We start from the raw sequence: 14,459 nt of genomic DNA, 5'->3' as shown, positions 1-14,459 counted from the left end.
ATTCTTCATTAAATACATGATTTCTGATCCTCACAGCATATTTATTATGGACAGTCTGTTTGTGAAATGTAGACTGGTTGTTACTTAGATGAGAAAAGTACACATGATAAGTCTAAGTGTCTAGTGACATGGTTATTTTTTTTCATCAAGGGAAACAACAGAACTATTTACATTCTAATTCTTTAACATTTCTCTCAAATCATGGTCTTTCCATTGCAAACCTTGAGGTCAAAAACTTAAGGGCACCAACATTCTTTTCTAATCCCTGGTGAAAAGACATTTCAATAAAGAAAAATAAATTTTTAAAAAAATTTCCATCCTTAAAATTGAAAATGTAGATGATTTAGATATGCTTTAGATTACCAGAAGGGGGTGTTGAAAGAAGACAGATAGAATTAATCTTAATTTTAGCTGATCCTATGTTCTAGTAACCATTCTATAGACTACATTACAAATATATTTAGAGGTGCTAAATAACAGTGATACACTTAAAAGAAGATGAGGTAATAAATTAAGGAAAGAAACAGAACTATAGGGTTTACTTTTGACTCTCCAGCTTTTTCTCTACAATGCTAATGCTGAGGATACTTTCATTTCTCTCTCTACACCTCCCCAAGACCCATTTTGTTGTTGTTCAATTGTGTCTGATTCTTTATGACCCATTTTGGGGTTTTCTTGGCAAAGATACTGGAGTGGTTTGCCATTTCCTTCTCCAGCTCATTTTACAGATGAGGACTTGATAGAAATAGGGTTAAGTGACTTACCCAGGGTCAATATAGCTAGTAACTATTTAAGGCCAATTTGAACTCATGAAGATGAGTCTTCCTGATTTAAAATCCAGTGGTCTATCCACTGTACCACCTACCTTCCAGCACCCCCTTTGGCTCACTTTTAAGTTTTATCTTCCCTTATCAGAATGTAAGTTCCTTGAAGGCAGGAACTGTATTTTTGCTTGGATTTATATTCTCATGCCTTGGCATAGTGCCTTGTCTATAGCAAGTGCTCAATAAATAATTATTTACTTGATTTGAAATTTAGGCAAAAGCTAATTAAAGTCAAATTCTATATTTTTGTTAAGTACTGGCTTTCTGCAAGTCATTATTCTCAACTCTGGGAGAGATGGAAAGATCTGGTGCCTTAAGTAGATGGAGCGTTGGGCCTAGAATCAAGAATACTTGAGTTCAGATCTAGTCTCAGATATTTAGTAGTTATATGACCTTGGATAAATCATCTAATCTCTGTTTGCCTTACTTTCCTCCACTATAAAATGGAGGTAATAGCACCTACTTCCCAGTGTTGCAATGGTTGATTGGCTGTTGTCCTTCTTTCTTGAAGAGGACCAAAATATGACTATGTTGAGGTCTAGGTACGGTGTGTCTGACCATGACTGATCAGACCAATAAGAGCTCAGAAGGCTCTACCATAAGTTGGGAACAAATAGTTCATATGAACATTTGGGATAGAAATGTCTTTAAATTTGTGCGTTCACATTTCTTTTGAGCTACTGTAATTCTGCTTCACTCGTACAGCACAGCACCTTCTTTGATGAAGGTATGACATAGTAGGAGGTCCTTTCTCCATTGTCTTCTATGCTTATAATCAATTCTAAAGTTCTTCAGAGAGCTCTTGAGAGGGTCCTTATATGCCTTCTCCTGACCATGATGTGAGTGCCTGTCTTGCATGAGTTGTCCATAAAATAGTCTTTTAGGCAAATGGATATGTCATTCTAAAAATATGGACAGCCCATCAGAGTTTTGCTCTCTGCAGTAGAGTTTGAATGATTGGCAATTTAACTTGAAAAATACCTCAGTGTCCACTACCTTATCTTGCCAGGGGATCTTCAGAATCTTCCTAAGACAATTCAAATGGAAGTGATTCATTTTCCTGGTATGGTGCTAGTAGACTGTCCAGGTTTCACAGGCATACAACAATGAGGTCAGCACACTAGCTCTTTAGATCTTCAGTTTGGCAGGCAGCCTAATACCTTTTCTCTCCCACACTTTCGTTTGGAGCCTCCCACACACTGAGCTAGTTCTGGTATTGTGTGTATTAACCTCATCATCTATGTGGACATCCCTGGAAAGTATCCTACCAAGGTAAGTGAACTTTGTAAAGTAATTTGCACAGTGCCTGGCATGTAGTAGTCACTGTATAAATGATGATGACGATGATGATGAAGATGACATACCTTACAGGCTAGTAAAATGGATGATACATAGAACTACTTATAACTCAATATATGTTGACTATAGGAGTGTTCTGTAAGATCAAGGAGGTTTCTTAGAGGAAGTGACAAATGAGTTGAACTTCAAAATCTGATAGAAATTCATCACACGTGTTGAATTGAGGGGAAAAGGTGTTCAGGGTAGTAGCATGAACAAAGGCACAGGGAATCTGGATATATATGGGAGAAGGCAAATAGTCTAGAGAGGTTTAAATGTGATATATATGGAAGATAATTGTATGTGATAAAATCTAGAAATGCCTTGTTAAACTATAGAGTTAGAGAGTTGACAAGCATTTATTAAGTGCCTACTGTGTGCCTGGAACTTTGCCAGGAACTAAGAACATATTTAAAAGGAGGAAAAATCAATCCTTGATTTCAAGTTATCCCTAGTCTGATGTGTAAATGTAATGTTGTAAGTGACAGACCAAGGAATTTTGAACTTTATTTTGTCAAAATAGTAAATGATTGAATAATTCTTAGCCCAGAAGTAACATAACTAGCTCTGTGCAAATGAATGACATCAATTTTAGGGATGGATCAGAGGGGAAAAGCATGAAGAGGATTGGTTAGAAGACTCTTCACTCAGGTGAGTTATAACAAGGGCCTCTTCTAGTGTGAGAATAAAGAAGTAGGGAAAGATATGAGAGATATTTCAGGGAGACATAAAATTATCAGGATTTCATGACTGATTAGATATTTAATGTGACAGAGATAAAAGAGTTAAAGCCAGCACCAAGATTTCAAATATAAAGTACAGGGTGAAGACTGGTACTACTGATTTATATAAAAAATAACAACTTACCCTTATGTAACATTTTAAGCATTTGCAAAATGCTTTGTGTACATTATCTTTGAGTCATACAACAATCTTTGGAAGAGATGACTACTATTATCTTCATTTTAAATATGAAGAAATTGAGATTCAGAGAAGTTAAATGCAATAACCACAGTTTTCATCTAAGGTGAAATTTGAACCCTGGTTTTTTAGATTCCAAATCTAACACCTTATCCACTGTAAAATGTTATCTTTCAAAACCAGAAGGATGAAAAGGTTTTAGTGGAAAGATAATCGATTCATGTTTGAAAATATTGAACATATGATTCCAAAGGGACATCTACATGGAAATGAAGTCCCATGTAGCTTAAGTTGTGGGTTTAGGGCTTTGGACAATGTACATGCCTTATTTCATAGAGATTTTTGGTATTTGTATGAACTGTATCTGAATTCATTAATTTAGAAAGTTGATTAATTTACAATTTAATGATTTACTGCTAATAGAGTGTTTTTTTAATTGGTAGGATATTCTAAAAGGGTTGAAAGATATTGCAGATAGCACTGAATATGGTGGCAAATGATGGTAATCTCCACTACTTGGGATACTACTACTGGTAATCACTTGAGTTTGGGAGTTCTAAGTTGTAGAAAGCTAAGCAATTGTGTGCTCATACTGTATCCAGTGCCAATAAAGTGAATCCCTGGGGCAGCTAGGTGGCACAGTGAATAGCGCACCAGCCCTAGAGTCAGGAAGACCTGAGTTCAAATGTGGCCTCAAACACAACACCAAAACTAGCTGTGTGATCTTGGGCAAGTCACTTAACTCCTATTTTCCTGACTTCCCCTCTGCAAAAAAACAAGTGAATCCCCAAAGTGTGTATGTGGAAAGGGGAGGGATGTCTAAGGAAGGGGAAATTAGCCCAGGTTGGAAATGGAATAGATCAAAAGTTTTGGCCAATCATAGTGGAATTAGACAAATGACTGGTCACTGCACTGCCAGCCTGGGCAAGAAAGAGAAAGCCAACCTCATCCCTATCCTCTCCTTCCCCCTCCCCCCACTAAGTATTACAGATGTTTCAGATTGACTTAAATAGCCTAAATTTTAAAACACTGATACCAAATGGTGTCTCTGGGAGATTCTTTTCCAGAGCTCAACTTATTATACAAGATATTATATTGTGAATTATTTTATTAAAGAAAATCCATCACTGAGTAATTAACAAAGAACTCAAGTACTTAATAGTTTGGCAGCAAGGGTGTTTGTGGGGTCTCTGAAATGTTAGTGAGTTGTGTTCTTGTGAGTTTATGACTAGAAAGCTATTTTCTGTTGATACCTCATATTGCTCATTTAGCAATGCTAATTCAGAAGTGATGCAAGTGAACATGTAAGTCTAGGTTTCCTTAACCAATTTCTATTATAAAGGTACATGAGGAATTTTGACTGTAAAATATTAAAGAGAAAAAAAAATAAACTTGAATGCCTTTATTTTTGGTATTAAAACATCATTCTTGGGGTGGCTAGGTGGCACAGTGAGTAAAGTGCCAGCCCCGGAGTTGGGAGGACCTGAGTTCAGTTCTGGCCTCAGACACTTAACACAAAAAAACTAGCCATGTAACTTAAGTTAGGCAAGTTACTTAACCCCAATTGACCTCCAAAAGGCAAAAACAAACAAACAAACAAACAAATACCATTCTTTCCAAAGATTTTATTTCAATGATAGTAGCCTCTATTTTTTTTAAAAGCATGAATATGATCTTTTGTGGAAAAATGAATACATTTTTAATCTAGATTTCATTTTAATGCTAATTAACCAACCATCTCCCTTTCAACATTCTCTAGGTTACATGAGCACAAGCAAATTTCAGTCTTTCATTTTTCAATCTATAAATCATAACACAGGTTTATAAGAACAAAGGTCGAAATCAAACCAGTGCTGCCTTTGTAACAAGCTAGCAGTCATATGTTAAAAGCAGAAAATGGAGGTTAAATTCTGTTTAACATGATTAAGAACAAAAAAGTTGCTTCTGCACAGTTAACAAGACACTGTTGACACTTGTCAGTCCATTTCCTATGAAAATGCCTGAGTGATGTGGCTGTACTCACTGACACTCTGTTTCTCTACTCTCTATGAAGTTTACTATTCTGCCTGCTTGCTATTCAAAATGTATTAATTGATGACAAGTGGTTTGCTTCTGGCAAAAAGGGCATTTCTTTTGAAATTCCATTTTCCTTCATAGTATTTATCCTGAATTCAGAGAAAATTTGGGAGAATTGGAGAAGAAAATTACTGGGCCATACTATTAGTTTTTTAAAGTGTGACATGTTTTATTTTTCCTCATTTTTTTCACCAAATGAAAAGGCTTAAATGTTTAATGATAAGCCATGTATATTTTATAGTTTTTGCTATAGTCACTTAATGTTTTGATTTGCTTTCTATGGATCGTTTTCCTCTAATTTTTTTTGCTAAAGATTCATTTTCTTAGTGATCCCTAGATCCCTAGATAATGAGCAAAGGATGAAATCATGCTGTTCCCTTGTTAAAGCAGAAATTGTATATGAAATTGTTGATGCCATTTTTCTTGTTTATCACCGGACTGCCTTCTCTTCCTATATTTGACCCTATTTCTGAAATTGACAATTCAGGGGAGATCTGAGAAATTCCAACTAATCCAGAAACATATTCCAAGAATGTGTGCAAGGCGCACGCCATTAAAAAATGCGTATGCAGAAGGTCTGTCTACTTCTCTTTTCATCCTCAAGCATTGTGATCCGTGATCTACAGACTTACTCAGTTGCCTCCCATAAGCAATCATTGCTTTGTATGTTTTTTTAACTTTTCATCCTGCCTTGAAATATCCTATCGCCAGTCTTCATACAGAAAGGGCCAGAAATGTCCTGTCCTTAGTTTAGAAGATGGCAGCTCTTATTCCAACTAACTATGTGACTGACCATGGACAAATCACTTATTCTTTCTAAGCCTCAGTAACTTCACATGTCAAAAATGAATAATAATAATTATTATACTGATGGCACCAAGTTGTTGTGAGGCTTAATATAAAGATAGCGTAACTTCAACATTTTGCCCAATTGACACATAATAAATGTCTAATAAAGGCTCATTTATTCATCATAAGTGGTCATTCTTATTATTACCACATAATCCCTATCACGGTAGTCATTTCCCCATTCTTAAATAGTTTTCCCCCTTTGTTTAGTCTTCTCCTTGTCAACCCCATGATAGCTGATTATCATAAATCTAAAATCCTGGGTGTCTGTTAAGCTGACTAATTGTTAAACTGCATACTTCTCTGCAAATGTTAGATTGGATGGTTGGGAGGAAGGCTAGAAGGAGAGCAATCCTCAAAAACCTTATAATTAAGTTCAAATTAATACATGACCAGGGCTAAAAATTCAATTAATCCAAATGTGGAAAGACATTTTAGGAATTCTTTGTTGTTCAGTCATATCTCACTCTTCGTGACCCCATTTGTAGTTTTCTTGGCAAAGATACTGAAGTGTTTTGCCATTTCCTTCTTCAGCTCATTTTACTGATAAGGATCTGAGGCAAACAAGGTCAAGTGACTTATGCAACGTATGCGTTATCACACAGCTAAAAAAGTATCTGAGGTCAGATTTAAACTCACAAAGATGAATCTTCCTGACTCCAGGCCCAGTGTTCTATCCACTGTGCCACTTCATTGCCCTTATTCATTTAATAAGACCTAGATGGAAATTTAAAGTCTTAAAAGGTGTTTTGCACATTTGTGTTTTCTTAATCTAGAAATAAAGGGATCAGAAGAAAGAAATTATTTTAGCCATGGTGGACAAATTAGTTTTGACATGACAGGTCAATGAAAACTTTTAAACACATCCACAAACATATGCTAAAAATCTTAGCATGGATCTTCTTCAGATTGTACAGGAAATGAGAATCTTGTACAATAGCCCATAACCTTCCAAGCTTCTTGATTGCCTGTTTTCATATACATGTCTACTACTGAATGAATAGAGACAGCTTATGTCTTTCTAAGGTAGACTGACCCTCACTGAGGTTTGAGGAAATACTCCTAAAGTGTATTCATTACCAATAAATACCCAAGAAAATGTATAATAAATAGTAATATTCCCTCATTTTCCCTGTAAGAAATAGTCATATCCACTTATTCGTTTACTCAAGATTTGATGTAATTTGCTGAACTGCCCCACTTTGTGTGATTGCTGCAGTAAAATAGATTTTCCATTTTCTTTCCCTCTGCCCATGTAATTGATGCCTACTATTATGTGGCATTCATTTTAAACCAAATAGTCGGATACCACCATGCAGATAGACTAAGGAAAAGGTCAACATTGGGGGCAAAAAAGGGGAGAATGAAGACAAAAAGATTGCAAAGATAGAATATGATAGGGGAAGGGCTAAAGCAGATGGCAACATGAAAGGGATAAGAGAAAATAGTGGTTTTCTCAATTCACACTATAATTTTACTGATATTATCTGGTTTCTATTTCTATGTTTCTCTTTTAGTCATTGAAGTTTTAAAAGCCTGCAGGGCTTCCTGATGGGTTAGCCTACCCAGGATCCAAGTACAAAAAAGAATTTTAAAAAAGTGCTAGAAGGATATCATGTCAACTCCTAGGCAGTTTTTAAAGTTTTTTTTTTTTTAACAATAAGATTATTATGAAGGCTTAATTAATAATAATGGAAAGTTGGTAGCATGCAATGATATATTATATGTGGTAGGAAAAGTTAAACTTAGTAATAGTAATAGGATATGTTTTTGTATCCTGGCTCTCCAAGTTACTACTCATGTCATCTTGAATAAGCCACTTACGCTCCCTGAGCCAGTCTCCACATCTATTATAAAATGAGAGTAGATGAACTAGATGATCTCTAATGCCTCTTACAGCTATAGATTTATGGTTTTGTAATCCAAAGTGATAGAGAATGATTGTGACATGTCAGAAAAACTACCATTTCTCCTACTAACATATTTAGTTGGTATATAAATTCTAGTTTTATGAATACTGTAAATAAAATCCAGATAAGTATCCAAATTCTATGACATTTTCTCATCCCTAATTCAACCAGTTCATCACTATCCAAAAAAAAAAATGGGTCTACCTTAATGTGGAAATTAGATTGGAATCGACACCTACTATATATACATAAGTGTCTCCTGTATAGAGAAAATATTTATGTAACACCAGTCAGAAAGATGTCACATTTAGCAAAAATGTTTACCTTGTGACAAATGAAACACTAATTGCCCAATTTAGATTCCACATGAAGGGGAAAAGAAGATGTCTGAAAGAAAGAAAAGTCAGTCTAGAAGACAAAAAAACCATAACTCTGAGTCCATGTACGGTGAGGAGACATTTTGAAAAGGTCTTGTTAGGTTATAGTTTACTGGCAGCAAAACTTGGCCTACCCCAGGAAATCTTTCAACAATATTCTTATTTCAAAGGTGTTCATTCTTCTGGTTGGAAGGGATGTTTCTAGGGGAAAGAAAAAAAAATTTAGTTAAAGAATAATCAGTTCTGACCCCTTTTTATTCTTACCTATATAATCAAGGGCAGCTAGGTGGTACAGCAGATAAAGTGCAGGCTTGGGAATCAGGAAGATTCATCTTCCTGAATTCAAATGTGGCCTCAGATCAAAATGACTGAACTACAAAGATATATTGAGGGGGTATGGAGTTGTCATTGTATGGATGGAAGGGAGGCAGAAAAGAAATCTCTAACCTGCCTTTCCCCCTGCCCCTCTTTCCCAAGGGAGATTTTGGATGGGAGGGAGAGCAGGAGGTTAGAGTCAGAAACTTGATTACTCTGTTTACCTCAGACAGAGGCCTTGGGATTCTGGTTATACCTAATGGTCAAGGTGCTTTATGCAAATGATGAATAATCACTAAGTGAAAATAATGTATATAAGATAACACTTTTACCATCTACCCCATCTCTATATCTCTACAGATTCAGGCCAAAATACCATATTACTTATATCCTTTTTATCTCACAGTCGGTTGTAGGACCTAATAATGAAACCATTTTGTAGAGCATCCTATATAGATAAAAGTTCAATATTAGTTTAGCAGTACTAATCAAATTGATAATGTTATTACTATATTTGTTTTAATATAGGTTCCTAAAATCGTATGTTTATTATCAACCTCAAACTAAGAAGTCATTTAATCCAATTGCCTCATTTTCCAGATGAGGAACCTGAGACCCAAATAGGTTAAGTGACTTGTCAAATGTCATACAATAGTTATTGATAAGGTTGAATTTGAATTCTGGTCCTTGGTCTCTAAATCCAAAAATAAGCAATTCCTTTGCAAAATATTATTTGCATTTTTTACATGCCAAACTCTTATATTGTGTTATTTAATCTTCAGAACAACTACATGTGATAGCTAGTATAAATGTTGTTCTTTCTGTTTTTCAAATGGAAAAAAAAAAGATTCAAACTTAAGCAATTTGCCCAAGGTCACATAATTAGCAAATAATTGAGTCCATTTATTCCAAATTTAATAATCTTTAATTCTTAAGCAGTTTCCCCTAAAATGTCTAGCTGACACAGTGGATGGAGTATTGAATGTGGAATGAGTTCAAATACTGCTTCAGATACTTACTAACTTTGTGACCCTGGAAAGGCACAACCTCTATATGCCTTACTTTCTTCTTCTGTGAAATGGAGGTGTAATGGCACCTTCTACAGTTGTCGTGAGGAGAAAATGAAATGATATAAAATACTATGTTAAACCTTCAATCTTTACAAATATTGTTATTATTAATATTATTATTAATTACAATACTAATTGATTTTATCTAGGCTTATTTCCACCTATCTTTAAATGTTATCTTCTTACTCTAAGACAAGTTAAAAGAGATAGGAGCATACAAATTGAGATTTGTGAAGTCTTCATCATGAGTAGTTACTGAAGGCATTATTAAATTCAGAACACTTTTTGAAAAGTATATTAGATCCTAACATTTAATGATTAGAAAGGACTTTAAATTTCCTCTAATCCAGCAACCTCATTTTATAGAAGACAGGAATATAGATTTACAGCTAAAAAAATAAGGAACTTAATCATGAAGTTATTTATTCCAACTTCTGTATATTACAGACGAAGAAACTGAGACTCAGAGGGTCTGAAGACTTGCTGCAAATAATCCATATCATAAATATCAGAGCCAAGTTTCAAACCTTAACCTTTGACTTAAAATTTTATATATATGATATATTTAATATTTATTATATAATACTTAATACAGTAATGCATTTAATGAATATATTTATTGACATTTATATTATAATTAATATTGTTTGATTTATCATAATTAATTGATATTACATGTAACATTCATATATAACTACTATATTTGATATAATTTTTAATATAACATGCCATTGAATGACCCAGACTTTGATTTTGAAAACAAAATAAAGATTATAATGATTTCAGAGGGTCAGGATTCCAAGAAAACCAAATTAAATGACATTTCTCTTGTTTTTATTGGAAGACAACACAATTTAAAACTAATTAAAATTTTAAAATTCTAGGTATGAAATTAATGGAGTTATTTTAAATTTGAACTTAAAATATCTGTCATACCATCTGATCAGTAGATGAAGAAAATCAATCATTCTATCATTTAGTCACACATATGCCTTGTTCTACCGTACTAGATTCAGTGGATGCACACACAAAGAATAAAACAATTTTTGTGCTTAATGAGCTCATGATGTAATAAAGGAATGAAGAAATACATATTTACATATGTGTGTATATGTATATATGCATATGTATATACACACATATATACAACATAAATATAAAATTAAGAAATGCTTTCACCCAGAATAATTAAAATATCTGGCAGTTTCAGGAGAAAGTATTAGCAGTTGGGGTTCTGGAGATGCTTCTTGTTGATAGAAATTTGAATGGAGGGACACGGTGAGGTGAAAGAAAGCTAGAGTACATTCCAGGCAAAGGAGAATGGCCACTGTAGAGTCACAGAAATGGATGATGGGGTATACTGAGTGAGGAGGAATAGAGATTTGGCTGCATTGGAGAGTATGAGAGTGAGAGTAATACCAAATAGCTCTAGAAAGATAGGTTAGGGGCAAGTTGTACAGGGTTTTTAAATGAAATACAGAAGTTTATTTTTATCTTAGAGGGAATCTGAGTTATTGGAGTTAATTGAGGAGAAGACTCACATGGTCATATCTGTGGTGAAGGAAAATTGGCATCAGTATGTTGGATGAATAGGAGTGAGGAGAAATTCAAATCAGAGATCATTTAGGAGGCTGTTGCAATAATCTAGGTGAAGATTAAGTGAAATCAACAAGCATTCATTAAGAGTCAACTATGTGGCAGTCATTGTGCTAAACTTTTTAGATACAATAAAAGGGAAAAAAAACAAAGCAAAACAAACCAAAAAAAAAAAAAAAAAACAAAAAAAACCCAACTATGTGGCAGTCATTGTGAAAAATTTTTTAGAAAAAAAAAAAGAAAAAAAAAAAAAAAAAAAAAACAAAAAAAAAAAAAAAAACCCAAATCAAACCCAGTTGCTGGTCTCAGGGAGCTTACAGTCTAATGGAAGAGATAACATGTAAACTACTGTGTACAAATATCTTACATACAGAGTAAATTGGAGATAATCTTATGGAGAAGACACTAGCATTAAAAATAGCCGAGAGAGAGGGTTCTGGGAAGATTCCAGAGGAGGTCAGAAAATTCCAAGCTCTCAAGATTTTCTCCCACAAAAGTACCTTAAGGCAAATAAAGTTGGGGTAAAAATAAATAAAAATAGGGCACAACAGGGGTCTTCCTGGGACAATTTCAGAAGATCAGAAGAAAAATCCAAAGACAAGGTTTGGTCCCTGTGAAAAGTAAATAAGTCTATAATCCACTTTAACAACAAGCAGCATACCCTGGGGTTAGTTGATTTGGGAGGTTGCCTTAGCCCCACCCACAGGAGCTTTTAGCTCTAGATATTGAGATAGATCTGAGTCTGCCAAGATTAAGGGAAACTCTGCTGACAAGTGTATCACCAAGGCATTATTCACAGCACCAATGGCAACTATGAATATGCCTGCATAGTCTTGAATTTCAAAATATAAGACTTTCCACATGGAAGACAGAACAAAAACATTTATTCAAACACGAGAAAGTTGAATCCCAACACTTGAAAGCCAAATTCATCATAGCAATAAAGAAATCTATACACAATAACACTGCAGAGGGAATCACCATCCTTAAGCCTTCCCCCTGCTTGAGCCTTTCCACAAACACTCATAATCCTAGCTGTCTGCTTGCCTGTGTCCTCTCTCTCCCTCTGCTCTAACTTCTCTGACTCATTTCCTGCTCCACCCATTCAACACATTCCTCCCACCACAGGCTCCATGTGATTACATTCAACCTTATAAGGGGTAGGGAAGATCTTCAAATTTCCATTACCATTAGAACAAGGTAGGCCAAACCTAGCTGTACTGCAAAGAAATGCAGAGGTGAGAAGGAAAGAGCACACACCCAGTGAGTAAAGAAACAGTGAGGCAGAAAGCTCCTGCTTGTGGGCACTTACAGGAGATTAGAGTTTTGGCATTGGTTTCAGGCTAGAGGGGAGAACTGAAGATCTAGGGCAAGAGGCAAGATCCCCCATATCCCAGGGCTAGAGGTGATTACAAAAATTAAGCTATTACCACAAAAAAAATGCATATGAAAAGGAGAAAGAATCCAACCATAGAAAGCTACTACAGGAATAGAAAAGATTGGGGTTTGTCTTCAGAGGATGATATTGAAGTAAAGAAATCCCCTTCTACCCCAAAGAGAAACATCAAATGGTGACCTGCCCAGCAATAATTCATAGACTATCTTTTAAAAAGCCTTTAAAAATCAAATGACAGGGATGGAGGAAAAACTAAAATTAAATAAATAAATAGATAAGAATAATACAAAGAGATTATGAAAAGGAAAGTCAACCAATTAGAAAAGGAGATCCAGAATCTTAAGGAAGAAAATTACTCCTTTAAAATTAGAATTGGGCAAGGCAAGAGAGATCAAGAAATAAACAAAATATGTATAATGAAAAAATAGAAGAGAAAGTGAAACAAGAAAAACAACAGATCAAGAAGAGAAAACATACAAATAAGCAAACTAACAAAAAGCTAGGATAAAAAAAGAATATTGATACAATAATGTAAGAAATAGTTTTAAAAAATTGTCCTAAAGCATTAGAACAAGAGAGAAGAGTAGAAATAGAAAAAAATTCATCAATTACCACTTAAAAGAGATCCTAAGAGGAAAACTCATATGAATATTATAGTGAATTTCTGAAACCCCCAGTTCAAGGATAAAACATTAAAAGCAACAAAAATAAAACAATTAAATATTATGGTGCCACAATTATAATCACCCAAGACCTAGCAGTGGAGACATTAAATGATTGTAGATCTTGGAGCACTGTATACTGAAAAGCAAAAGAACCAGGGCTTTAGCCAAAAATATCATACCCAGCAAAGTTAAACATAATCCTGAGAGAAAAAAAAAAGTTGACATTTGATCAACTGTCACATTTTCAAGAATTGTTAAAAAAAAACTGAACTTAAGAGAAGATTTGACATACAAAAGCCAAGAAAAACATAAAGTATATACCAAAAGCTGATTACAAGGGATTCAATAAGTACAGACTATTTGCTCTTTATATATGTAAAATGTAAAATGTATGTTTAAGATTCTTACTCATAATTGAGTAGCTTATAAGAAAGATTGGTGGTAAACCTGAGTATCATATGCATTTAAAAAGTAAAATCATTTAGTAACAGCTAAAAAGAATATTTTATATAAATGAGGTCCATGAAGATGAATTGATAAAGATGAATTAGAAGGTGGAGAAAGGGTGATTGTTCTGGTAACCTGTTTTCTTCAAGGAGTTGAAAAGGAAACAATACGTATACATTTAGAAGAGTATAAAAGTCTCCTAAATTAAGAATAAATAAAATGGTAAGGGGATAGGGAAGGGGGAAAGAACAAAAGAGGGATCTTTAGAGGGGAGGGTGAAGGAATAGGTTATAGGGGGCTATAGAATGGTGTTTAGATTTATGGGAATGGAGGATAGAGGAGGGATCTTTTGATGGGGGAAGGCAAGTAATAGGAGGGCAAGGTAGTAAGAAGAAGTGAAGTAGAGGAGGCAGTAGGGACAGGAAATAGGAGATATTCACAAACATATAAACAAAGATCAAGAGTAGTATTTGTTTGGGCAAGCATATGTATATAAATGTAGGTAGCTAGGTATATGTGTATGTATATATCTATAGATACAGAGAAATACACCTTCATTTAATTGTAGCCTTCGGGAAATGGGGGGGGGGCGGATTTGGAGGGAAAAAAAGAGCAAAGTAAAAAAGTACACAGCAGAGAACAAAAAAATCTTACAAAGAAGCAAAGATGGACAGC

The 14,459-nt window shown here is 34.6% G+C and overlaps 1 protein-coding gene across 1 annotated transcript in view; it reads left to right on the top strand.

Moving 5' to 3' along the window:
- Positions 1-14,459, top strand: part of KHDRBS2 (KH RNA binding domain containing, signal transduction associated 2) — an 890,357-nt gene that overhangs the window by 807,431 nt on the left and 68,467 nt on the right. The gene's annotated exons all lie outside the window — the stretch shown is intronic.

Source organism: Petaurus breviceps, unplaced genomic scaffold (genome assembly GCF_028583685.1).
Source record: "Petaurus breviceps papuanus isolate PSGF00001 unplaced genomic scaffold, PetGlider_PUasm1.0 90822, whole genome shotgun sequence".
Lineage (NCBI taxonomy): Eukaryota > Metazoa > Chordata > Mammalia > Diprotodontia > Petauridae > Petaurus > Petaurus breviceps.
The sequence above is the reverse complement of the archived record's forward strand: the minus strand, read 5'-3'. Positions and strand labels throughout refer to the sequence as shown.